This window comes from Lontra canadensis, unplaced genomic scaffold, assembly GCF_010015895.1.
Source record: "Lontra canadensis isolate GAN:19392208 unplaced genomic scaffold, GSC_riverotter_1.0 scaffold4, whole genome shotgun sequence".
Lineage (NCBI taxonomy): Eukaryota > Metazoa > Chordata > Mammalia > Carnivora > Mustelidae > Lontra > Lontra canadensis.
This window is the reverse complement of record NW_022630998.1, coordinates 48,334,812-48,360,175: the sequence shown is the minus strand read 5'-3', so window position 1 is coordinate 48,360,175 and position 25,364 is coordinate 48,334,812. Positions and strand designations below refer to the sequence as shown.

The following is a 25,364-nucleotide window of genomic DNA, read 5'->3' as shown; positions in this document are numbered from 1 at the left end:
ACTTGAGGGCACCTGGGCAGTGCAGTCAGTTAAGAGACTGACCCTTCATTTAGACTCAGGTCATAATCTCAGGGTCCTAAGATGGAGCCCCGCCTCCAAATCCCCAGTGAGTCTGTGTGAGATTCTCTCTCCCTCTCCCTCTGCTCCTCCTGCCTGTGTGCACGCTTTCTCTAAAATAAATAAATAAATAAATAAATAAATAAATAAATCTTTTTAAAAGATAAAATACAGGGCACTTGAGAAACTGGTGAAATTTTAAAGCCTCCTGAGTATAACTGAAGCTTTGAGCATTTTGAGTGATGGTGATTCCTCTCATTCCTGGCTTTGAATCATTAAAACTCTACCAGAGTATGGTAAAAATGAGTAGTGTAATAAACTCTGGGCACTCTTAGTTTTATTTTTTCCACATTTAATCTACTTATTTTATATGGTGTTAAGAGTTCTGTATATAGAACTATATCTTATATTCTATAAGCAGTCTCCCAAGCCAAAATAATGAAAAGTGAAAGAAAGCAAGCCTTTAGAGTTAAATGATAAATCCCCTTAAGAATTACTTATACTTTGTAAAATATTGCTCTTTTTCCTTTGGATTTGAGCACTGTTATTGTGAAAATTGTCTATCCAGATTTATAAAGATATAAATGAAAGTAATATCCTCAAAAAATGCCATCTGTACTCTTAACTTGTCTCCTGGGGGAAAAGAAGATAAAATAAACAAGGCCTACTAAAAAGTATTTCTATAAGAAGCTCTTTTATGGAATGAAGGTAACAGAAAACTGGCAAAAGAAAGATCATAAATGTTAGAACAGCCCATAATAACATCTGCAAGGTCACTGTTAAAATACAGTGAAAGAGTCTATATTGCCAACCTCTTAATCCCCTGTAACATTTTAGAAAAGAAAAGTGCCAGGTAGTATTGCCATTCATAAGATAGATGCCAAATGTTAACACCATAATAGGAAAATCCTCTTTGTCCATTTTCATGAGGAAAAATAAATTCCAAATCATAGTTATTTATTGTTATAGAATCCTGAACGGTTACCTTACTCCAAAAAAAAATGTACACACATACACACATATACATTTTATCAAAAGGGGGCTCCCATACTGATACAGTGTTTCTAGCTTCTTTGGGGAACTACAAACAACAATGAAATTAGAGATTCTACCTATCCTGGCTTTATTTAATATTTATACTCCTTTTTTCAGTAAGAATGTACGTCCTCTTTTCTGTATGATACTGTAATGGCAGGTACACAGCCTTATGCATTTGGCATAAACCTATAAAACACTGAGAAATTTCCCAAGAATTACCCACTTTTGTGTTATGGGCTACTGAGAACGCTAGTGCCAACTGTCTATAATCTTTACACTTCCTGATTTCTTAAATTCTGGTCACAGGTCTCCTAATTCCCTAACTCTGAGCTCTTGGAACAATAGTGTAATTTTATAATTATTTGTATTATATATTATCTTGTGTGACGTTCCTAGGATATGGTCATGTATATTTATTACCTCTCCCATCATAGATACCACAAAAGGGGAGAAATGTACAAAATCATAATCGTATTAAGGAACCAGAAGAATCATCAGAAAACATAATATTTCAACAAAAGAAAGAGCTAAAGCAGATAAAGTAGTGATACTTAATGAAACAAAGTAAAACAAACCACAGTTTGAAGTGTCCAGAAGAGGTACAAGTGAGGGAGAAAGAAACTGAGATTGCCTTGTCCAACCGAAAAGGTTTAGAAATCTGAAACATCAAGTACAGTAAAGTCGGGAAAGAGCAGAGGAGTGAAAAGAGTAACTAAGAATAAGAGTTCTAAGGCAAAGTCTCTAAATCTAGAAGTAGCCATTATGTCTCACTGCCAGAGGGAAATGTTGGAAGACCCTTCCCTGAAAACAAAAACTTCACTGATATAAGTAAATAAAGGAAAATACTAATAGCTCCACACGAAAGACCTCTACAATCTGCTATGTTCCGATCCTCCATAAAACCATCAATTCAGCCCCATCAACCTCAAGCAAAATGCAAGTCAGAGTTCATTCCACTTTTCATCCCTTGAACTTGAATAATAAGATGATCATGGCTCATCAGGCATCTGAAGAAAACCTGCCTTGAAAGAAACAGAGGAAGATAAAATGACTCAAATGAAAAAAATAATGTGGAGAAAATCCGTTAATATTATCAACTACTATCCAAACAGAAATGTAAGAAAATATTCCTTCAAAAAAAAAAAGGAAAAAAAATATTCCTTCAGTATAACAAAATCAATATCAGAGAACAAGAAAGAGCTAATAAAAACAGGATTGCTAAAGTAAAAGATTCAACAGAAGAGTTAGAATATAAATATGAGATAAGTTCCTAGAAAGTAGAATTTCTTTTTTTTTTTTTAAAGAATGTATTCATTTATTTGAGGAAGAGAGAGCAAGAGCACAAGTGCGGGGGGAGGTGGGAGGCAGAGGGAAAAGCAGATTCCCTGCTGAACAGGGAGCCCAGTGCAGGGCTGGATCTCAGAACCCTGGTTGTGAGAGCTGAAGGCAGACACTTAAGCAAATGAGCCACCCAGGCACCCCTAGAATTTCTTTAAAAGACAAAAAATAAGATAGGAAAGATAAGAGACTGAAATTCATCCAAAGATCTATATATCATCTATAGACTGAAATATCATCTAGATCCAACTAATATTCCTGGAATAAGAGAATGGAGAATATTGAAGATGAAAAATTATCACAGAAGTACCGTAAGAGTATTTCGTAGAGCTTATGAATTCAAATCTGGAGATTCAAAAGACCCAGAGCAGTGGGTAGAGGTCGCACCAATAAGCTAAGGCTGCTTAAGGAATTTGCTAGAGGGCTGCAAGGAAAATTTTATCAGCTGCAAGAAGAAGCCATTCCAGGTATGATACTGAAGACTATGGCAGCCACTCCTTTAATTCCACTCTCCTGGAATCATTTCATTCATTCTCACAAGTTTAACTGCAATCTGCATGTGATGCCTCCAAAAATTTTAACTCCAGTTCCAACTTCCATACTTCAAGACCTGCAAGTCTGCTTTACCTGCATATCTTGCAGGAAAGTCAAATGTACCATATTTCAATTTGATTTACCATCCTTCCGCACATATTACCTCTTCCTTCTGTTTTCTTTATTCCTCCTGTTCTTGTTTTCCTTTCATGTTTTAAGAGCCAAGGGTAGGCTACCCCAAAATGTGCCACTTTGGCATGCAGATTATTTTAGCTGAAAACAATCAAGACCCAAAGACTCAGGAAGAAACTCTAACTTTCCCCCTAATTGCCTAAAAAGAATTTAGATAGAGGACCTGCTCCAGTATGAGAGCTGTCACCATAGACAACCACATTATCATTTGAACTAGGAGTGGTAAGACTTGCTTTAAAAAAAACAAAAACAAAAAACAAAACAAAACAAAACAAAAAAACCAAAAACAACAGCAAAAAAAAAAAAAACCTTCCAATCCATCTTCCCTTTTCCATTCTTACTAGCTTTATGTAGAGTCATATAAGTGTGCAGCAATCAAAAGTACTATTGTCAAGGCACAAGACAAATTTATTATGGAATAGAATACAGGTCAAAACCAGATTATTTATATATGAAAACCTACCACAACAATGTGGAAATCTTATCATAATCAAGGTGGCATTTCAAGTAGGTTAGGAAAATAGGGCTATTTAAGTATATGGTAACGGGACCAGGAGTTATCCATTTAAAAAAAAAACAACTTATTATCCTTTATGGCATAAGCATAATCACATTTACAGATGGATTTAAAACTTAAATATAAAAAACTACAAAAGTATTAAAAGCAAAAACAGGAGATTATAAGACCTTAAAAGATTAAAGATGTCTTTAACAGAGGAAATAAGGAAAATACAGTACACAAATCATTGAACAAAAAGCAGTAGAGGCTCCTATCTTCCCCCTGTGGTATAAACAAGAGTGATGGGTGAAAACTATAAGCAAGCTTTTCCCAATGCATGTCTTTTCTTTGCTCCATTTCTCTTCCCATACCCATCCTATTAAACTATTTTATAACCTTGCTCTTTTTCTCTGAACTTCCTCATCCATATCATCATCATCTTGATTTTCAAGCCTAAATTCTCCAAACTGTGTCAGCCATTGCCCATGGAGCCTCCCTACCTCTTTGTCCATCAAATGCAAAACTCACAAGTGAGTTTGAGTTATTCTATGAGCCTATTCTACAGGCTTTGTTCCAAGTACCTTACATACCTCATTTTTAATCTTCAAGACAACTTTCATGGGCGGTTTTGTTACAACCATTTGGGTATAATTGCTTCAACCTCAGTCTCTTTTTCATAGGGAAACCACATATATATATATTTTTAACACTTTTTAAAAATTTAAATTCAATTAATTAACATATAATGTATTATTAGTTTCAGAGATAGAGTTTAATGATTCATCACTTTCATATAATAACTGCAATCTGCATGTGATGCCTCCAAAAATTTTAAAGTTTTAAAGTTCCATCAAAAATTTACAACATTTGGAGAATTTCAGTACCTCATTGCTAATTTGATTTACCATCATGGTTTTCTCAACCTCTTGCTTCTAAAAATGCCGTCATTGGTTTTGGTAAATGCAAGATCATTTTGATGACTTCAGAGTACCCCATATAATAGGGCATTTCCATATAATAGGGCATTAAGGAGGTCATGTGATATACATTATGTGTGTTTTACACACAGAAAACTATCTTGAAGGATAATACCTAAATGTTAACTGTAGTTATCTGAGGTCAAATTGATTCTAAATAACTTTTTCTCTTCTTTCTATCTCTAAAATCTGTCTCTTAAACAATAAACATGTATCACTTTTATCATCAGATTTAAAAAAAAAGCAATTTTCATTGTGGGAAAATGCACACCCGTAACAATTAACATCTATAGAGGGCTTCCTTTGTACAAAAAAATGCTCTAAATATCTGAACAGTACCGATTCATTTCATATTTGAAATGAAACAGTGAGGTGAGATGTATTGTTGCACTCATCTTATGGATGAGGACAGTTAGAACCAAGAGAGGCTAAATACTTTGCTCAAGCTCATCTAGATATTAAGGAGAGGAACTACCATTTGAAACCAAGCTGTATAACCCCAGAGTTTCCGCTACACCCAAAACTACCCCTGAGAACAGAGCAACATTTTGATAATTTGAGCTCTACCCCTCAGAACAGAGCAACATTTTGATAATTTGAGCTCTCTTCATACTGTTTTCAGTCAGAAAAAATCCAGGCAGCACTACTGACAGGCATAGACAGCTTCCACTGTGCAATCTCATTTCCTGCTTGTCCACTTTAAGATAGGAAGACCTTCGAGCTTGTTCATTTGACTCTCCTTACCAACCACAGGCCACGTGAACAGCTTAGGAACATGCCATTCAAAATCCTTTAAGATGCTGTCTCCTGAACAAGTTGCATAGGAAATCAAACCCCTTTATTTTTTCTCCATCCTCTTTTCTTAGATTAAGTCAATGGATAATTCATCACCTTTCCTCAATGGGCCATTTCCAATGCCTTCAATTATATTGGCATTTCTTAACCTAATATAACTGTCATTCCTCATCAGGGTCACATAATGAAATGCAATGTGCTCTATTTGCCAGAGTTTTCAAGGGCATTTGGAGACTGTTATTCTGTATACCTAATGCATCATTCTGCACTGACTTAACTAAAAAAAGAGCAGGAACTGCAGGTCATTCTTACCCTCTAGGCAAAATCCCTACCTTAATGTAGGATGGAAAACCAAGCACACTAGTGAATCAATCCTAATAAATACATATCTTGCTTTGTAACTTCTGGGCCTTTTTGGTTTCCTTTTTCTCAACTCTGAAAGATCCAGAGAAGCAGGTTTTGAGTAAAAGCTTCTTTCTCCCAAGAAGTTCTTTATTCTACTATTAAGAAATTGGGTAAGTTAGATAGAATCTATGTTTAATCATGACTTCTTAATAGCTAGGCTATTGCAAATATGTGTGTGTAGGACCTAGTCTTTTTTTCATGTATGAAATTTATGTTTTCCATGAACTTTTTAGATTGTATCTAACAGTGCTTAGGTGTGTGAGTAGATTGCACTACCCTAAAATTTTTTCGATACTTTAAAACATGTCATGCGTCCCTGCCCACAGAATATTCTGGCATAATAGTTCTTAGTTCGTGGAGATGTTTTTGAGCCATCTCCTGATAGCATAGTAGAATTTTTACAACCAACTTGGTTCACTGAAACAAGGTAGACCGTTGACCTAGGAAAACAGAAGTGAAATATTCAATTTGAGGTCTAGAATCACTTAATTCATCTAACCATATAATTATTAACTCTTTGTCTCATTCTGTACTACGTGACTCCTTCTTAATGCATAAAAGCACCTCAGGAGAAGTAACAATAAAATCTAAGATGACACAACACTTGTTCTCATTTACACTCTTACTAGGTGAGTCATTTCTTTCGTAATCAATACTCTGCCTTGGTCTACATTATTTAAGTTCCTTCTTTTAACTAACCTCATTTCCTTCCATCTATGCTGATCTGCATTGTTTTCTCCTGAGACACAGTGAAAAGAAAATTTGTTGTGCTTTTATCTACTCGTGTGTTCTTTCTCTCATCCAGCAGGGAGCTCAGTACTCAATATAGCGTTTTACTGTCACAGGATTACATCGTCATCCATCACCATCTGTAATTTTTCCAGAGAAACCACTCTGCTTTTCTGTAATTTCTGACACTTCTGCAATGATCACAGACAATAACAAAATAAAAAAGGAAAAAGCAATTTCAAAAAGAAGAGCAATAAATGGTGAACATTCTCTGCTCTCTTTTGACACAAATTCAGTCCCCTGATGTCTGATGTATTCACCCATATGTGCCCACATTTCACTTACTCATGTTCTGCAAGTCTCTTATCTCTGGAAAAAAACCCAAAAGTTGCTAAGGTGTCTTGCACACTCCCCTGTGGAGCCCTGCTGCTTGCCTCTGCATTGAGGTATGATGAGTATTCTTTGAAGTGAATCTGGTGCTCACTTCAGCAGCACATGTACTAAAATTGTAAGGATACAGAGAAGATGACAGGCAAATCCGTGAAGCATTCCATATTAAAAAAAAAAAAAAGGAAAAAAGAATAAAGTGAATCTATGTGGCAGACAAGGAGAGCAGGAAAACAGATGGATGGGCCCAATTATTGGTCTCTTCACCTGGCTTTGCAAATATAAACTTGGACTGAAAGAGACCAGAAGGAAAGCTTGGTCTATTTTCTTGAACATCAGGAAAGAAGACATACTGGAGCTCTCCTCTACTGTTCTTATCAATTGTTCCATGTCTCAAAATAATAAATGAACTATTATTATTTGTGTAAATACAAGAATATATCTAAAATTTAGAAAATCTAATTGAGCTTGAGAAGAAAAACTACATTAGAATACCACCGTGTCTTGATGGTATTTTAAAGTTCCATCAAAAATTTACAACATTTGGAGAATTTCAGTACCTCATCGCTAATTTGATTTACCATCATGGTTTTCTCAACCTCTTGCTTCTAAAAATGCCGTCATTGGTTTTGGTAAATGCAAGATCATTTTGATGACTTCAGAGTACCCCTGAAGCAGATTCCTCTTTCTTCTTCTCTTTCTTTCTCAAAGCAATCACATAACAAGTTAGCAAACCACATTCCAGGTACAGTCCTGGGTGCATACTACATTATTCCCTTTGATTTTCAAAAGTTCTGCAAGGTTGGGCTCCTGGATGGCTCAGGGGGTTAGGCCTCTGCCTTCAGCTCAGGTCATGGGCTCAGGGTCCTGGGATGGAGGCCACATTGGGCTCTCTGCTCAGCAGGGAGCCTGCTTCCCTGTCTCTCTCTGCCTGCCTCTCTGCCTACTTGTGATCTCTGTCAAATAAATAAATAAATAAATAATTCTTTAAAAAAAATGTTCTGCAAGGTTAAGTAGTATTCATTTTCTGCATTTGCTGAAGAATGAAATTCAGTGTTATAGAGGTTACATAGCTCACCATGTCCTGGCAGGTAGTAAATAATACAGCTAGTATTCAGAACCAGGCTGACTGGCCCCAAATTTGTGGTCTTCATTCTACAACTCCAGGGTGTATCAGTAGGCTTAATCCTAATCGCAGAGGCTTCCCCAGGCAGTAGACAGCTATAGCAGAGAGTTGGTTATAGGCAGGATTTGATAAAGGACATTTTCTTTCTTTTTTTCTTTCTTTTCTTTTTTTTTTTTTTTGTAATATTTTATTTACTTATTCAACAGAGAAAGACACAGTGAGAGAGGGAACACAGGCAGGGAGAGTGGGAGAGGGAGAAGCAGGCTTCCCGCTGAGCAGGGAGCCTTTTGTGGAACTCGATTCCAGGACCCCAGGATCACAATCTGAGCCAAAGGCAAACGCTTAATGACTGAGCCACTCCGGCACACTGATAAAGGACATTTTCAACATTCAGTGTTTGTGGGTCCTGCTCCTGGACTCCCAGGGAAGCTACACTTGAACATTTACCATGATCAGAATGACTTAACCAAACTTCAAAGTATGGGCTCTGTTTCTGCCCTGTGCATACAGTGTACATCTGCTTTGTTAGCAAGTAACCTAAAAGGAACATTTCAAACTACAGAGTAAAAATTTCCCTAAGTTCCATTCCCATAACTCCAAAGCCTCCAAACATGCACATAGTAAAAGCGTAAGATAAAGTTTGTAATTTTCTGAGATGTCCTTTATCATGATGATTTGTAATTCCTGATGTAATGAAAACCATACATAACCCTGTATTAAACATTCCTTCTCTGGAGCACTTTCTTCTTCCTGAAGATTGTGTATCTACTGGGCAGGTACGCTAACTGGGGCTCCAATACAACTCTCTTCTTCTTCTTCTTCTTTTTTTTTTTCAGAAATTCTAAAAGGTTTGTTCACTTCACTTCAGTAGGTTCCTGAGGCAGGTAAGGGAATATTCCAGGATAAAGGTTAAGTAGTCCATGTCCCAGAAAAGTTATGACTTCTGCAATACAGTTATGTACACAGTTGTCCTAAATGTGCCCCAAATGTAATTTGCAAATTGGCTCTTTGGTGTGGCAGCTCTATATGCCTGAGGTGATTAGCACAGACACTTCTACTTTGGAAGGTGAGCTAGGAAGGAGATTTACACCTGGATTTGCAGTTGTTGTTTTATGAGAGGAACAAGAAACAAGAGAATAGTGGATGCTATGGACTTAACTGTGTAACCCCAAATTTATAGATTGAAACCCTATTCCCCAACAGTACCATATTCTGAGATAGGGCCTTTAGGAGTATATTAAGTTTACTTGTGGTCGTAAGGATCTGGTGCCCTTATCAGAAGAGGAAACGACATCAGAGCTCTGTCTCTTGGCCACATGAGGAGGACACAGCAGCAAGGCAGCTAACTGAAGAAACAGGAAGAGATCTCACCAAAAACTCAACCATTCTGTCACCATGATCTCAGACTTCCAGACCCCAAAACAGTGAGAACATAAATTTCATCATTTAAGCCACCCATTCTATGTGACCATGTTACAGTAGCCTGATCTGACCAATACAGTGGGGCTTCAGGGAATGTCATGGTGTCTGTCACCTTTCCTCCTAAAAAACATTGTATATCCCTGCACACAATATATTCACAAATGATGAGTTGGTTTTAGCCCAGATGAAGAAAGGGGTTCTAGTCAGGTGATGAAGTAACTATATTCATTAAAAACAAAACAAAACTCAGCACAAACGATTCTGCTTCAGGGTGCAGGTGACAAAATAGAGCACAGAAGTTGCCAAAGGATCAGCTCTGCCACCATCTCACACCTATGGGGATACGAGACCACAGACGCATCATCCGCACGGAGAGGGATTGGACGCCACCAAAACATGGCCCTGCCTGAAAGGATGGCCATTCCCCTGTGATGAGGAATGACAAAGAGCACAACTGTTTCCAGGACATATAAAACACTGGAGACTCCCAGAAATAAAGTGAGGAGACTGGAACAGGAAGAGAAAGAGGGAGAACAGGAGAGACCCAGGTGCTACAGTCACACAAAGAGGGAGGTGGGGCAATGCACACTACAGTTAGGATAGACAACACTGTTAATGGGACCTCATTTGTATTTATCGGTTTTGAGGGATCAAGTGACATTCATATTCAAGCAGTGACATTTTACAACATACATTAATGTTTGCTCTTCATAACATGTTTAGCACAACAGAATTTTTAAAGTTCTGTCTGAAATATAGTAATATAGTAGAGTAGCATTCTATTTCTTTTCCTTCATTCTGTTTTTACAGAAAAAGCTGTTTTATTATCCACGTCCAACACTTCTGCCTGATATTTTCAGGAAAAGCTCTGACATGCTACTTAAAAAGCCCACATTCTTATTTTAACTTCCATAAATGTTTAGGTTTGTCAGACATTGCTCTGCTTCTAGAAATATATATATATTTTAATGTAAAATGATCTTCCCAGGAATAAAAAACTGCCAGGAAAACATGCTAAGTGACATGATGCTCACAAGGCTGATACCTCTGAGAAAAGGCCTAGAAAGAATCTGACAAATTACTGTCAGGTAGCCCATTTAAGAAACACTCACTAAAAGCAGAATCAAATTGCTTGACACCGCTGGAGTCCATTTTTAAAGCAAGTGATTCAAGCTTTTAGGTTATTTCATATGCATATCCATGCTTTTGCTGAAATTTATTCATCACTACTGAACATTTTAGATAAGAGACCTGAGTAGGACAAGACAATAGTCTCAATGGTCTGTGATACAGCAGCACCTACAGGGCCCAGGGGAAGAGAACTCCCATTGCCAGAGCAGATCTAGGTATGGGAGCATGGGAGAAACACTGTGCTTGGAGAAATGATGTGGCTCAAGCTACTGGAAGCTGAGAATGGCTCAGGGCCACTAGAAGAGACATCGGCTGTAAAAAAAAAAAAAAAAAAAAAAAAAAAAAAAATTTGAGAATGATGAACATGCCATCAGTCTCCTTCACCTAAGTGCCCCTTTTTTCTGCACACACTTGGCAATCTACCCTAAGGGTTTCCCCCTGCCTTGCTGGGCAGTACGCACTCTTGGGACACTGAGTGCTAGCCTGGGCTGGGATTCAGATTCTCATTTACTGCAGGGCCACACTGATGGGCACAGTGATGAGAGACCCTGTCTTCGGTTAGGACATCAGAAGCTGGAGAGCACACACCTGCTTCTTTTTGGGTGAGTGAGAAGTAAGGCTCCACTCTGTGTGCAGGCTCTTTTCTTCTCCCCAAACTTCCCTTTGTTAGCTTTCAGAGACAACCAATCCTACCACAGGTCAATGTGGCAACGTAAATGACCTGTATCCTGGAGGTGATGCAAAGCCCCACCTTCCCAGTCTCTCCCAAGCTGCCCTGTCATACCATTACCTGTGTTATCTATGCAAAGATGTCCCTGCTGAATAATCTTTCCAACACAGTGTTGAATTACAGTGTACTGGCTTGCTTGCGGCCAAGCTCAGCCACTCCTCTGCCCTAGCTATTTGCTTTAAGGAAAGACAGTTAAATTTGTGAGGATTCCCCCATTCTCTGGGGTGCAGGCTACCAGGCCTTAGCAGAAGAGACAGAGGGCCCTTCTCAGCTCACCTAGCACTAAGTCACCGTGCTCTGTCTCTGCTCCCCAGCCATCTTTTTCTATCACCCTTTCACCTCCAAGTGTTCATTACTCAATTTTAAAAGATTTTCAGTTTGATTTTTATTTTTTACTTCTGTTAGTTCTAAATTTCTTTTCTTAATCTTCAATTTTCTTTGTGTGTTTATTTTCATGACAGAAGCCTACTCTTTTAATACTTTATCATCTTTAAATTTATCTCTAACCTTTGGCCTCATTTCTCTCTAACTTTTTATCTATTGTTTTAAATCTAATATATTTCATCCTACCATGAATTTTACCTATTTGGTTGTCTTTGCATTAGGATTTTAGTTCTTTTTTCCCCCTTCCTTTCTGTTTGGAAATTGCTTTCAACTTAAAAAGAAAAATTCCTTCCCCTTCTAACCTACTCTTCTCTATCTCTTATTTCTAAATGGGTTATGTTCTTCTCTTGTTTTCTTCTCTTTCTCCAATACGCTTATTCACTCTGACTAGGAAAGTCAGAAGTCCTTTCTCCCCAATCTTTACCAGTGCACAGCCCTCCAGATATCTATACTCCACTTTTGACATCCCTTCAACATTCTAATACCAAGAAATTCTAAAGACCACAGGTTAATCATTCTCATCAGAGCTATAATTCTCTAGATTATTGTTGCCTGCTAACACTTAATGCTCTCTAATTCATGTTTCCAATTTCTATGTATTTTTAGCATACCTGACATTTAAATTTGGCTTAACTGTGACTACAGTTGGCAACAGTCTACCTAAGGATATTTAGAATAGGAAGTCAAACCTGGGAAGAAACCCTCAAGGCCAGTAACTTTCAAACTTCAGTTTTATATTATCTAAAATATTTTTGATAAACTATTTATTCCCTCATATATTTTCAAGTCAAATTTATTTTTTTCATCCTAAGTTTAAAGATTTGCAAAATAAATAGATAAATAGTTACAAGGAACGTGTTATCCCATTGTAAAATTCACATTTTAAAATAAAACTATTAAATAATTTTCTGAAACTGAATCCAATGAAATCAAAATGTCATGGCAATTAAGTCTCCATTATCCATTAAAATAATTTATGGACAAAGTCTTCATTAACTACCAGAAATTTAATATTGTTAGTATTTCCCCTTAAACTTGTATTTCCATTCTATTTACTTAGAAATTATTATCAAACTAATAATGCATTTTAAATTTCAATGCATTTTATCACCTACCAAATGTCTATGCAACAAAAAAGCATATAAATGGATATTTAATTTTTTTAAGCTGTACTGTGGCCATAATGCCTTGAGTATTAAAATTTCTCTCCTGAGTGGAGCTATCATTATAATCACATACTTTAGTACATAATTATTCAAAACATTTTATAAGGTTTAATAACTGCTTAATGTAAAACTAAAATTACATTGGAAATTCATCTTTTAATGAGACAAATGGTCTTGAATTTCTCAATCTGCTCATTTATTTGAGGGTGAACATATTTCACTGTTAGAACAAATTATATTCCTATATTTAAGTTTTATAATAAGTGCTACAACTGAATAGGTATGGGGGAATGGGGAAAGTTTCATTATGGTAATATTATTAGATCCCTTACAATCCAGACACATGGCAAAAACAACAACAACAAAAAAAAAAAACCCTAAAACTGAGGATGTGATATCAAACATCAGTCTCTAATGTCTACCAGCTGTAGACTTAAAATAAGCCCTCCTTCAATTTTGTTAAAAGAACAGATATGTACTTTTTTTTTGCACAGGAAGATGTTACTCAATCTTTAGAGTAATTTACTTTTTTAATACCAGTACCAAGATAGTATTTCAAATTGTCTTTTTGATTTCTATTGGAAATGTGTTAGATATTTTTCATAGCAATGCACCATAGTGAAATCTGTGGTGGGAAAGAGGTGAATGTCTCTTTGTCAAGTGGGAGAGGGATAATTACGAAAAGGGATATTGGAAAAGAGAACTTGTAACTCCAATCCAGAACTGGATTGGTTCTCAGGCAGATCTGTTTCAGAAAAGGGAACACATATTGAGAGTTTGCAATGGTGTTCCTGAAAGTACGTGCAGCTAGGTAACCTTTGCAATGCTTTCCCATACTCCAGAATTCACAGACCCAGTTTGAAGACCACAGCTCCATGTAATGCCCATGGTCTGACTTTAGTAGGGCACTATGAAGTGCTGAATCTTTTCAAAGAAGTGAATGGGAGAAGGTATTATATCATGTTCCCCAGCAGGCTTCAGGCATACCTCTACATCAGGTGGAGTTTAGTACCTATTGAAATATATGGGGTCACCTTTGTTCTTGACAGGATCATAGGTTCTTGAGTTCTGAACAGGCAGGACTGATAAACAGCCTACATCAATGGCCTTGGGCTGCTCTGGAAATTTTCTTGGTGCACAGGGAAGTGACTAAAACTTTATTTTTTATATCTTTATTCCTATGAAGCATGAGAGTCTGAGAAGGGTAACTTCACCAAGGTCACAGGCACTACTTCACATCTTTCTCTTCCTTCTTCATGTGAAAGGAGGGTTCTTTCCACTCACCTGCCTGCCACCCTCTAGTCTAGCAGAACCTACTACAACATTACACAAAATAATTTTACTTCTCAGTTTTGCCTCTGAAAGAGACATTTCCCTCTTCCCTTTATATAGCACCCAACACACTTTTCCTCTTTGTTCTGAAGATGGTTATGAAGTCCAAAGTCAATGCAGAGGTGATCTGTATTACTACTAGACTTAACTTAGGAACTGATCAGAGTATGATATGCATCACATGTGCTCACAACTCACTGGTTAGCTCTAGCATCACGTCCCTAGACACGGATGCAATGGAGCCAATAGAGCCAGTAGCTTCTGTCTGGCCAGCAGCAGAACACAACATACTTGATGAATAGTACCAGGAGTTCCAAGAAGCTCTCTCTTTCTTCATTTCATGCCATGTTCTCTCCCACTCATTTAACCCATACTGGTCTTCCTTCAGCTCCTTAGTGGAACTTTGAGCATATTTTCTCTACTTAGCTCTTCCTTCTCCCACAATTCCTAACACCTTCTCATTCTTAAAGTCATTGCTAACATATTTCCTTCTAAAAGAAGTTTATTACAATATCTCCCTTCTCTCCATCAGAGGTAACCCCTTCTACTACTTTTCCGAGCTCTCTGATCTTTTCTTTCTTCTTTCTTTCTTTCTTTCTTTCTTTCTTTCTTTCTTTCTTTCTCTTTTTCTTTTTCTTTTTTAGTTCTCATGCTTGCTTGGAATTATATGGATCTCTATGGTTATTTGTTCACCTAATTAGTTCACATCACTCTCCTCCATTTAAGGAGATGTATGCCAGGTCCATCTTGCTCACTGCAATGAACATAGCTGATGCCTGCAATACAGATGTATAATAAATACTTGTTGAATATGTGAATCAACTAAGGACCTGTTAGGGATTCATCTCAAGAACCTTTAAAAAGATGTGGAGAAAGGGGAACCCTCTTCCACTGTCGGTGGGAATGCAATTTGGTGCAGCCATTTTGGAGAACAGTGCAAGTTGGTGCAGCCACTTTGGAGAACAGTGTGGAGATTCCTCAAGAAATTAAAAATAGAGCTTCCCTATGACCCTGCCATTGCACTACTGGGTATTTACCCCAAAGATACAGATGTAGTGAAAAGAAGGGCCATCTGTACCCCAATGTTTATAGCAGCAATGGCCACAATCAGCAAACTGTGGAAAGAACCAAGATGCCCTTCAATGGACGAATGGATAAGGAAGATGTGGTCCATATACACTATGGAGTATTATGCCTCCATCAGAAAGGATGAATACCCAACTTTTGTAGCACCATGGATGGGACTGGAAGAGATTATGCTGAGTGAAATAAGTCAAGCAGAGAGAGTCAATTATCATATGGTTTCACTTATTTGTGGAGCCTAACAAATAGCATGGAGGACAAGGGGAGTTAGAGAGGAGAAGGGAGTTGGGGGAAATTGGAAGGGGAGGTGAACCATGAGAGACTATGGACTCTGAAAAACAATCTGAGGGGTCTGAAGCAGCGGGGGGTGTGGGTGGTTGGGGGAACCAGGTGGTGGGTATTGGAGAGGGCACGGATTGCATGGAGCACTGGGTGTGGTGCAAAAACAATGAATACTGTTAAGCTGAAAATAAATTTTAAAAATTTTTAAAAAATAAAAAAATAAATAAAAATAAAAATCTTAAAAAAAAAAAGAACCTTTAAAAAGAAATTTCTCCCTCACCTCACACCAAATAAATTGCATAATTCTGGACAGCAAATACAGGATTACGGCTGCATTTGGTAAGATATGTTGAGTCGCCAAAAAACAAAAAACAAAAAAATGAAAAAAAACAAGGTGGGTAAAAAGACTAGGCTAAAGTAGAAACATACAAAAGGGAAATGTAGAAGCCAATCATGAGTTTAATAATGTCAAACTATGAAATTTTATATTCTTTTTAATTTAAATTAAATTAGCCAACATATAGTACATCATTAATTTCAGATGATTTCAGTGATTCATCAGTCTTCTATAACACCCAGTGCTCATACCACATGCCCTCCGTAATCCCTATCACCCAGTTACCCCATCTCCCCACCCACCTTCCCTCCAGCAACCCTCAGTTTATTTCTTAGAGTTAAGTATTTCTCATGGGTTTTCCCCTTCTCTGATGACTTCTCATTCAGTTTTCCCTCCATCCCCTATGATCCTTTGCACTATTTCTTATATTCCACATATAAGTAAAACTATACAATAATTGTCTTTCTCTGATTGACATATTTCATTCAGCATAAAATCCTCTCCAGTTCCATCCACGTCAATGTAAATGGTAAGTATCCAGCCTTTCTGATGGCTGAATAATATTCCATTGTGTGTGTGTGTGTGTGTGTGTGTGTGTGTGTGTGTGTGTATACCACATCTTCTTTATCCACTCATCTATTGATGGACATCTTGGCTCTTTCCAAAGTTTGGCTACTATAGACACTGCTGTTATAAACATTGGGGCACAGGTGCCCCTTCGTATCAATACGATTGTATCTTTGGGGTAAATACCCAGTAGTGCAATTCCCTAGGTCATAGGATAGCTCTATTTTTAACTTCTTGAGGAACCTCCATGCTGTTTTCCAAAGTGGCTATACCAACTTGCATTCCCACCAACAGTGTAAGAGGGCTCCCTTTTTCCACATCCTCACCAACATTTGTTGTTTCCTGACTTATTTAGTCATATTCTTTTAAAACAAACTCAATACAATACATTTATATAGGAAAACCTGAGTGTGGTCATCAGATATAATAATCATTATTCATTAATAATCTATAATTCATTCCTAGATATTCATAACCAGATGTAACACCTGAGAACCTTTCTTAAATTATCAAAATAGAATCACTGGCCCCATTAAGTATAGTACTTACTTACTCACTGCCTAGGGCTCAGGAATACTTTTTACTACTGTATAGCTTTTCCTAAAAAATTTCAAGATCAATAATGCCTATGTAGAACTGTTTAAGGAAGTGCCTCTAGAATTGTTTAAGTTTTGGTCTTAATAATGGGTTTGTTCCTTGACAATTGTTTATCCTTCATAACTCTAAGGGCATAGTCTGGCCTGGATAGGGTCTAAGTTTAGACTTTACCATTTGTAAAAGAGACAGCTCTGACTCCACTTGGTTTATAACTTCTGGCTTATTAGACATTCCCTCTAAAATTTAGGCTACTTTTCCTCATTATAAATTGCAAACTGAAACTCTTCCAGTTACTGCGCTATAAAAGCAGACAAGCTTTAGGCCCAATTATCTTTGATATGGAGCACTGTTTCATACCTTACCACTGGAAAAATTCGTAAGGACTAATACAAGAATACTTGTAATTTTGACCTGTGGGTTCATGTGAACCAGAATTGGTAATGAGCTAAGCTAAATGAAAACAAAGTAAACCCCTCATCTGATTATTAATATGACTGCAGGAGTCAGCATAAAAATGGTGTTGTAAGCATCAGAGAGAAATCTTCAGTAGGAAACCATAGGCATGTGCTATATATGTTCTCACACTTTTTTGAATTGTAATTTAGTTATTTTTTTAAAGATTTTATTTATTTGTCAGGGTGAGAGAAAGCAGAAGCAGGGGGAGCAGCAGGCAGAGGGAGAAGCCATCAGTTGGTTATTTAACACTTGTCTTATATAAAGTCCTTATGTAAGTTTTATTCTTCCCTATTGATGGAAATTATAAACACAACACTTTACGACAGTGATTTTTGAAACTTCATCTGTGTGTATGTATGTGTGTGTAGGTGTAGAGAATGGGCCCGTTTGAAAAGCTGGTAAAAGTAACTGGCCTCCCAGAAAAATAAATTATGCATATGTCATTTACCCATCAAAATTTGCATACAATTTTAAGTGGTTCAACGACCCATTTGAAATACGTGTTGGAAAACAAAAATAAAACAAAATCAATGAGAAAACAAGCTACAGAGTAAATATTTTAAAAGCACATCATCTTTGGTCCATGTCTTAAACAATTCTCTTAAAGTCTGTTACTCAGAGTAATTGTCTTATGTAACTGTTAATCCTACATACATACAAGTAACCCAGGTTGGAAGGTCAGCAATTACATATCATTGTAAAAATATGAGGACAGTCTGGGTGTTGGTTAGTAAGTAGTTACTGATTTGGACTTCTCTGAATCCCCAACTATTAACCTGTTCCAATCCCCAAAATACCTAGGATTCTGCCACTATCCAGCAATCAGGAAAATAAAGCTTGAGTTAGAGCAGAGGCCTCCAGGGCACATGAATATCAACACCAATTCTGACTGTTTAGTTCCATGCCTGACATAGGTTTCATGAAATACTATTAAACAACACCTCAGTTTATTCATTTAGTTTTTCCTAAAAGCAATAATCTACCTGAAAGTACAAAAAGGACACTATGGACTTTATTTAGCCCATGGAAATTCTAAGTATAATGAAGCTGTTACTTTACCCTAACTTTTAAGGAGTAGGAGTCTGAAAATATTACTTAAAGATCAATTTTCCACTGGAAAAGCAAGAAATGAGAGGAGAAAAGAGTTTGGGAAGAGCAGGTTGGGGTAGGTTGGAGCAGCAAAAGCTTTAGATGTGTAGACAGGTATTTGTGATTGGTTAGCTTCCTGTCCTTTGAGAAACCATCACACCCTCATTTTACATGAGTCTGGCAGGGTTCTTTTTCTAATTCCCAGGAATAACCACTTGCATTATCTAATTTTTCTATTAATAGTTATCTGTCCATAGAATAAACACATGATCTAACCAATGAGCTAAGCAGAATCCTTCCCTATACAGATGTATAGATAATGGGAGAAAGAAGCTCTTATCAATGGAAGTTGTGCCACCATCTTCCTTTTCAGGTGGAGAGAGCCTGTGTATGAGTGAAACCAAGAAGAGGTAGGAGACTGATGGAGAAAAAAAGCCCCACAAATGATGAGGTAATGAGGTTAAGTCTCTACAGTTATTTCTTTTCTTTTCCTTTTTTTCTTTTTTCTTTTCTTTTCTTTCTTTTTTTTTTTTTTCAAGTAGGCCCCACACCCAGTAAGCCTCTAATGTAGGGATCAAACTCAGGACCATGAGACTGAGACTTGAGCTGATATCAAGAGTCACACACTCAACTGAATGAACCACCCAGGCACCCCTCTACAGTTATTCTTTTTAGTTATGAGTCTTCAAATACCATTCCAGCTATGACAACTCATATCTTGTCATCATTATTTGTACTATTCAAATAGCTTCACCTACCTTGAGTTGTATTTCTGTCACTACAACCAAAAGAGTTCTGATTAATTTAGAGGGCTATGTTAGAGGCCACATCGAGGTTAAAAAAGGGATCTGAAAATAATGAATTATTCTAACAAGACACGAAATTCTAAATAGAAGGGAGAAATTGCCAATATTAACACAAAGACTTGATAGCTGAGATCATTTTTAGAAGCACATGTTCTGATCATTTTTTAATTGCTTAGCAATAAGAGGGCATGAGAGCCACCTATTATACTCATGGAAAATATTCTGCAGTTTAGAAATGCCACTTTTATTCTGGTAGCAAACACACACACACACACATTTACATGCTGATTAGCTGAATGTCAACTAGAATAAGCACATACTTGTGACAATTTATGTTAAGAAAACCTTAAATACTTTAGGTAAAACAATAGAGAGACTGAGGTGGAATTTTCACATACCTTTTCGGATAACATAGCATATGTGGAAGCTTTATTTTTGAAAGAAGATGTAGGCTTTCTGGTATAAAATCAAATGATTTTTATAATCATTGCTTTGAATATTCACTGATTTGTTACTCCATCTCCAAAGAGCTTTAGAAACAAAAGAACTGTTCAATATCATGACTCTTTAGCCTATAAATTTTTTCACATTCAAGAATCAGTACTCTAGCCTTTCTAATAACTAAATGAGACCATGTGTATATTTTATGAACTAGCGCATAATTATTCCTATTCAGTAAAGAGGGTTATTAAGCTTCATAGCACTTACTGAAAGCTTTAACCATGAGAGGAATTTTCCATAAGGGTAGAAAACTTGTCACAACAGTCTGAAAAAGTAGATCATAAGGTAGGATAAGGATACCTGACTATGAAGTGAATGAGTTGCAGTGATTCCATCTGCTGCATAAGGCAGACATATGACTAAGGAGATCACAGAAGGTACTAGGAACAGAGTCAGGACCTTTATACCATAAAACAACCTTAAACAACGTCAGCAGAAACACCACAAAAATCTCACTCATTCTGCAGGGAAGTCCCTTTAACTCTATTCCAGTGAGTGTTAAAAGTGAATCACCAATCTCCTATCATTGCCAGCTGAACTAAGGCCATATTTATCATGTGAATAGGCTCTAAGTCCATTACAAGCCCTGGAGCAAGATCCATGGATCTGGGCCACAAGTGACTAGGACTACCATAAACAACCAAGTCTGCACCGGGAGAATTATAACCAGTTTTGCCACTGTACCAGCGTGAGCCAGACCATCTCCCTCATGGAAGACAACCTGCTGGGTTCAAGCATTTCATCAGGACTGATGCCACACCAAAACTTTGAGAATCAAACCTCAAACCAACAGATTACAAGTGTTTAAATATCAGGTAGATCTAATGAGTTCAGGAGAAGACAATGTTGGGTTAAACGTATATATAAGTCACATAATATAAAAAAGCATGGTGGGGCGCCTGGGTGGCTCAGTGGGTTAAACCCTCTGCCTTAGGCTCAGGTCATGATCCCAGGGTCCTGGGATCAAGCCCCACATCAGGCTCTCTGCTCAGCAGGGAGCCTGCTTCCCTTCCTCTCACTGCCTGCCTCTCTGCCTACTTGTGATCTCTGTCTGTCAAATGAATAAATAAAATCTTTAAAAAAAAAAAAAAAAGCATGGTGAAGATCACCCTGGAGAAGCCTTGAAATGACACCGTGATGAAATGAAAGGATGTACTCATCACAGATCCTGTCCCTTCCCAGATCCTGACATGATTTAGGTTCCCCTGGTCATCCTCTAAGAAGAATCAATGGGTTCTCTCAATTCTGTAATATCTAGATATGGTTGTCACAGTCCCCACTCTCTTTTTAGGGTTTTCTCCTTATATTTAGGAGAGTGGCCAAAGACTTTTCCCTTATTTTTTGCCTCAGATTCTGTGGTGGGGAGGGGGCTCTCCCTTGAGAAATATCCCAGTTTTTACATCATCGGGAGCGAGCGAGAGGGCTACTTATTCAAGTACCTTCATGCCTAGGTAGATGTCTTGGTTTCAAAGATGAAAGTGAGAGTGAAAAAAAGACAAAGTGTTGGCTGTAACCCCTGATGTCACTCTGTCTTAGACCACTCATCCTTTGGGACTTTACAGCAAGAAGAACAGGAAGTTAAATTGTGGGTGCAACTCTATCAGCCTGTGCCATATCCTCTCTAAAATGATCCAACAATGAAAAGAATTCTAATTTCAAAGAATTAAAAAACAATTCTTCAGTAAGATTAGGGTGACCTCTATTTGGGCAAATGATTTAAGATTTGAAAACTTTTTGCAAGGAACTTTTAGTGATACAAAAAATTGCATATGTAGTTCTATAGATATATATATATATAAATGGAATTATAAAAATATTTATACAAGTATTCCAAAAGCTAACATGTAATGGCTATCTCTGGATGGTAATTATGCATAATTTTAATGTTCATCTCTATAATTCTGGGAGATTTTTTTCCCCTAACTTTTTCTCACTGAGTACCTGCTACAATTACAATCAGGAAAAGTAGTGTTTTTTAATTAAGAAGACAAATAGTAAATGAATATTTTAAAATATGATATCATTGACCATACAAATATCATTAACTTTACAGTCAATGAGATAAAGATTTGAATCACAGCTCTGTCTCATACTAACTGTATGACTTTAACAATGCTGAGTTTCCATATATCATGAGTCTCAAAGTACACATTACTGTATCTCAGGGAATGATCTGTCAGTGGTGAAGAGTGAATAATTAAAAGGAGTCCCTGATGGGACATTTTATGAAACCTGAAAAATAAAGTTTCAGATTAATTTGGATGTTAACAAAAATGGAAAAATCCTTTGTAGTATAGACCAAGAACACATTGTTTAGCATTGTAGAGGGACTCCCAAGTTAAAAGGCAAAGAATGCTCACATTTAAATGGTTATTTATGGGTTGAATTGTTGTCTCTCCAAAATGCATATGTTGAAGTCCTCATTTCTAGTACCTTAGAATGTGACCTTATTTGGAGATAGAGTCTTTACAGAGGCAATTAAGTTCAAATGAGGTCACTAGGGTAAGCCCTAATCAAATATGACTGGCATCCTTATAATAAAGGGAAAATTGAACACAGATATGCATAAAGGGAAGACAGTGTAAAGAGGTTTATTAGATAACTTTCTACAAACCAAGGAGAAAGGCCCGGAACAAATCCCTCTCTCATAGCCCTTAGAAGGAATCAACCTAGCCAATACCCTGATTTCAAATTTCTAGTGGGAGATGTAAATTTCTATTGTTTAAGCCACCCAGTTTGTGGTGCTTTGTTACAGAAGCCCCAGGAAACTAATACAGTTACTTTATTTTGCTAAATACTTAAATTTTTGTATGAGCACTAGTCATTTGTCTTCACACTCATGGAAAGCAAAATTCACGAAGGGAAATATGACACTTACGAAAACAACTGGCATGAAGCAAGAAAAGCAAAAGCTATATAACAGAATTTTTAAAAAAATTATTATTTAATCCAATTCTTCCAGAGGGAATCTGAATAAGCTACTCATTTTCTTTCAAAAGGAGAAAATAAAACTTAAAATTTTATAATGTCATATTGTTTGCTCTAGAACTCAACCTTACTGTGCTTAAGAATAAAACTATAGGGGTGCCTGGCTGGTGCATCCAACTCCTGATTTCAGCTCAGGTCGCAATCTCAGGGGTATGAAATCAAGCCCTATATGGGGTTCTGTGCTAAGTGTAGAGCCTGCTTGAGATACTCTCTCTCCCTCTCTCTTTGCCCCGATCCCCACCTTCTCTGTTTCTCAAATAAATAAATAAATAAATAAAATACTTTAACAACCACTATAGAGAATGAAAAAAAAAAAAAAGAAAAACCTTTTAAATTATGGTCCTTCTCATGCCATACATTCATTTGGATGTTTCAATATAGGCACATAAAGCAATCTAGAAGGAAGTTTACTTTCCTAAATCACTGAACACTAACACATTGTTTTAATGAGACCAGAAATATGCTGGTCAAGGCTGACATCCTGAAAGCTAATAACTGAGGCAATCATGATGGTTCCATGAGGAAATAACAGAATTCAGAGACTTTATGGGATTTAATTACATGGCTTCCAGGCCATTAGTTTATAAGAAAAAATCAAGTTCTTTTATCTCATTCCCACGTCTTTTTACCAAGTCTCTTCTTTCTTTTCTTTCTCCGTTAATGCCCGAGAAAACACCATTAAAATGGCTGTTTCTTCATTTTATTTTATTTTTTAAAGATTTTATTTATTTATTTGACAGAGAGAGATCACAAGCAGGCAGAGAGGCAGGCAGAGAGAGAGGAGGAAGCAGGCTCCCTGCCGAGCAGAGAGCCCGATGCAGGGCTCGATCCCAGGACTCCGAGATCATGACCTGAGCCGAAGGCAGCGGCTTAACCCACTGAGCCACCCAGGCACCCCTGTTTCTTCATTTTAGTGAGGATTTTACTGTGCCTGTCAACGGGGTCTTGAACCAACAGTGTATTATTTCCAGGGCCTCAGAATTGTGAACTTTTATTGGTACTCATTTTAACCAAAGAGGAAGTGATGTGTTTAGGTTAAAAGTGATTATCAACCCGTAATGGCCTTATTCGGAAAACCAGAGCCAGAGAATGGAGTTCTGCAGAGCGCAGAGTTTAAAATGAGAACAGAACAGAACTAGCGCTTCCTAAAGGCCATGTATTAGATGCTGCTTCATTGAATGCTGTGAATTCCTGAGATCTTTATTTGCAAATGAGAAAACCAGGTTTTGGAAAGATTAAGTCTTTGGCTGAAGGACAAAGAGAGAGTAAGTGAGGAACAGCAGCACGAAGCCTTATCTTTCTGATTCCCATCTGAAAACTACACACACAGCACATACCATGTAATGAAAAAGAGATTGTGAACTGTTTTTCTGAACTTATTCTCAATGAAACGTCAGATTATACAGAGTTCAGAGTCCGGTTATATTTCTAGAGTTAATTGTCTCACCATTTGGGGTTAAGATATTTTATACTTGAGCATTTGAAATGGCACCGTCAATGTGGATATAATTTAAGATGGATACTTTACTTGCTTTCAGAGATATAAAAAATTCACAATTGTCAGAACAATAAAGTGATGTTAGAGATAAGTTAGAAACAACAGTCCTGTCAATGTATTGTTTTTATTCATTCAATGTATTGTGTGTGCCTGTGTATGTGTGCCTGTATGTGTGTGTGTATGTGTGTGTGTGTCTGTGTTATATCAGGTGCTGTGATGGGCAGGAGGAACCCAGTAATAGAGAAGGCAGAAAGGGTCTCTGTTCTGAAGATTACAGAACCCTGACACCCTGATGGAAACCAGATATATACCTGTTTACATGTGTTAATGGAAATAAAAAGAGACTAAAAATTTCTTTCTTACTCAGCAGTATCAACGTCACTGGATGTGAAGTGAAATTACTCACATGAATAACACTGCTTACTTACAGGAGTAGGGGCTGTTTCTTACTTAGCTCTCAATCTATCTCTAGCACCTAGTACCCAATGTCCATTACCTTTCTCACTGAACCTTTTTTTATCACAGGTCACGACAAGACAATGTGATTTAAGACTGACTTCCACATACTCCTTGCCTAGGGCCAACTCGCGTAAAACTGCCAACACATAGCTTAAACCAAACAAATAGAAGGGAGTATAATTGGTCTTTGAATAATTAATTGAAAGCTGAGTAGACCGTTAATTGCATAAGTAGGTCGTGTGAGGTCTGAATTTTTTTCACCAAGGACCTCTGGTTTTTCTCACTAGAGTGGAACACCACCTTCTTCTCCCTCGCCAGCCAATTCTTCTTCATCTTTGACAAAGGTAGCCTGTGTGAGAAGGCAACAGGACGATCGAAACTGGTATGTTGTAGACATGCATCATGGACTCACAAAAGCCACAGGTCCCCATCCACTGCCCACGATCCCCAGAACAGGGA

The 25,364-nt window shown here is 37.3% G+C and overlaps 1 protein-coding gene and 1 long non-coding RNA gene across 3 annotated transcripts in view; both read right to left on the bottom strand.

Moving 5' to 3' along the window:
• Positions 1-25,364, bottom strand: part of PDE4D (phosphodiesterase 4D) — a 1,277,424-nt gene that overhangs the window by 1,021,206 nt on the left and 230,854 nt on the right. The window lies entirely within an intron of this gene.
• Positions 14,899-15,942, bottom strand: LOC116862749. The gene is made up of 2 exons (XR_004381689.1): positions 15,863-15,942; positions 14,899-15,096 (listed from the first exon to the last, which is right to left on the bottom strand). It is a non-coding gene; the product is annotated as an uncharacterized LOC116862749 (long non-coding RNA).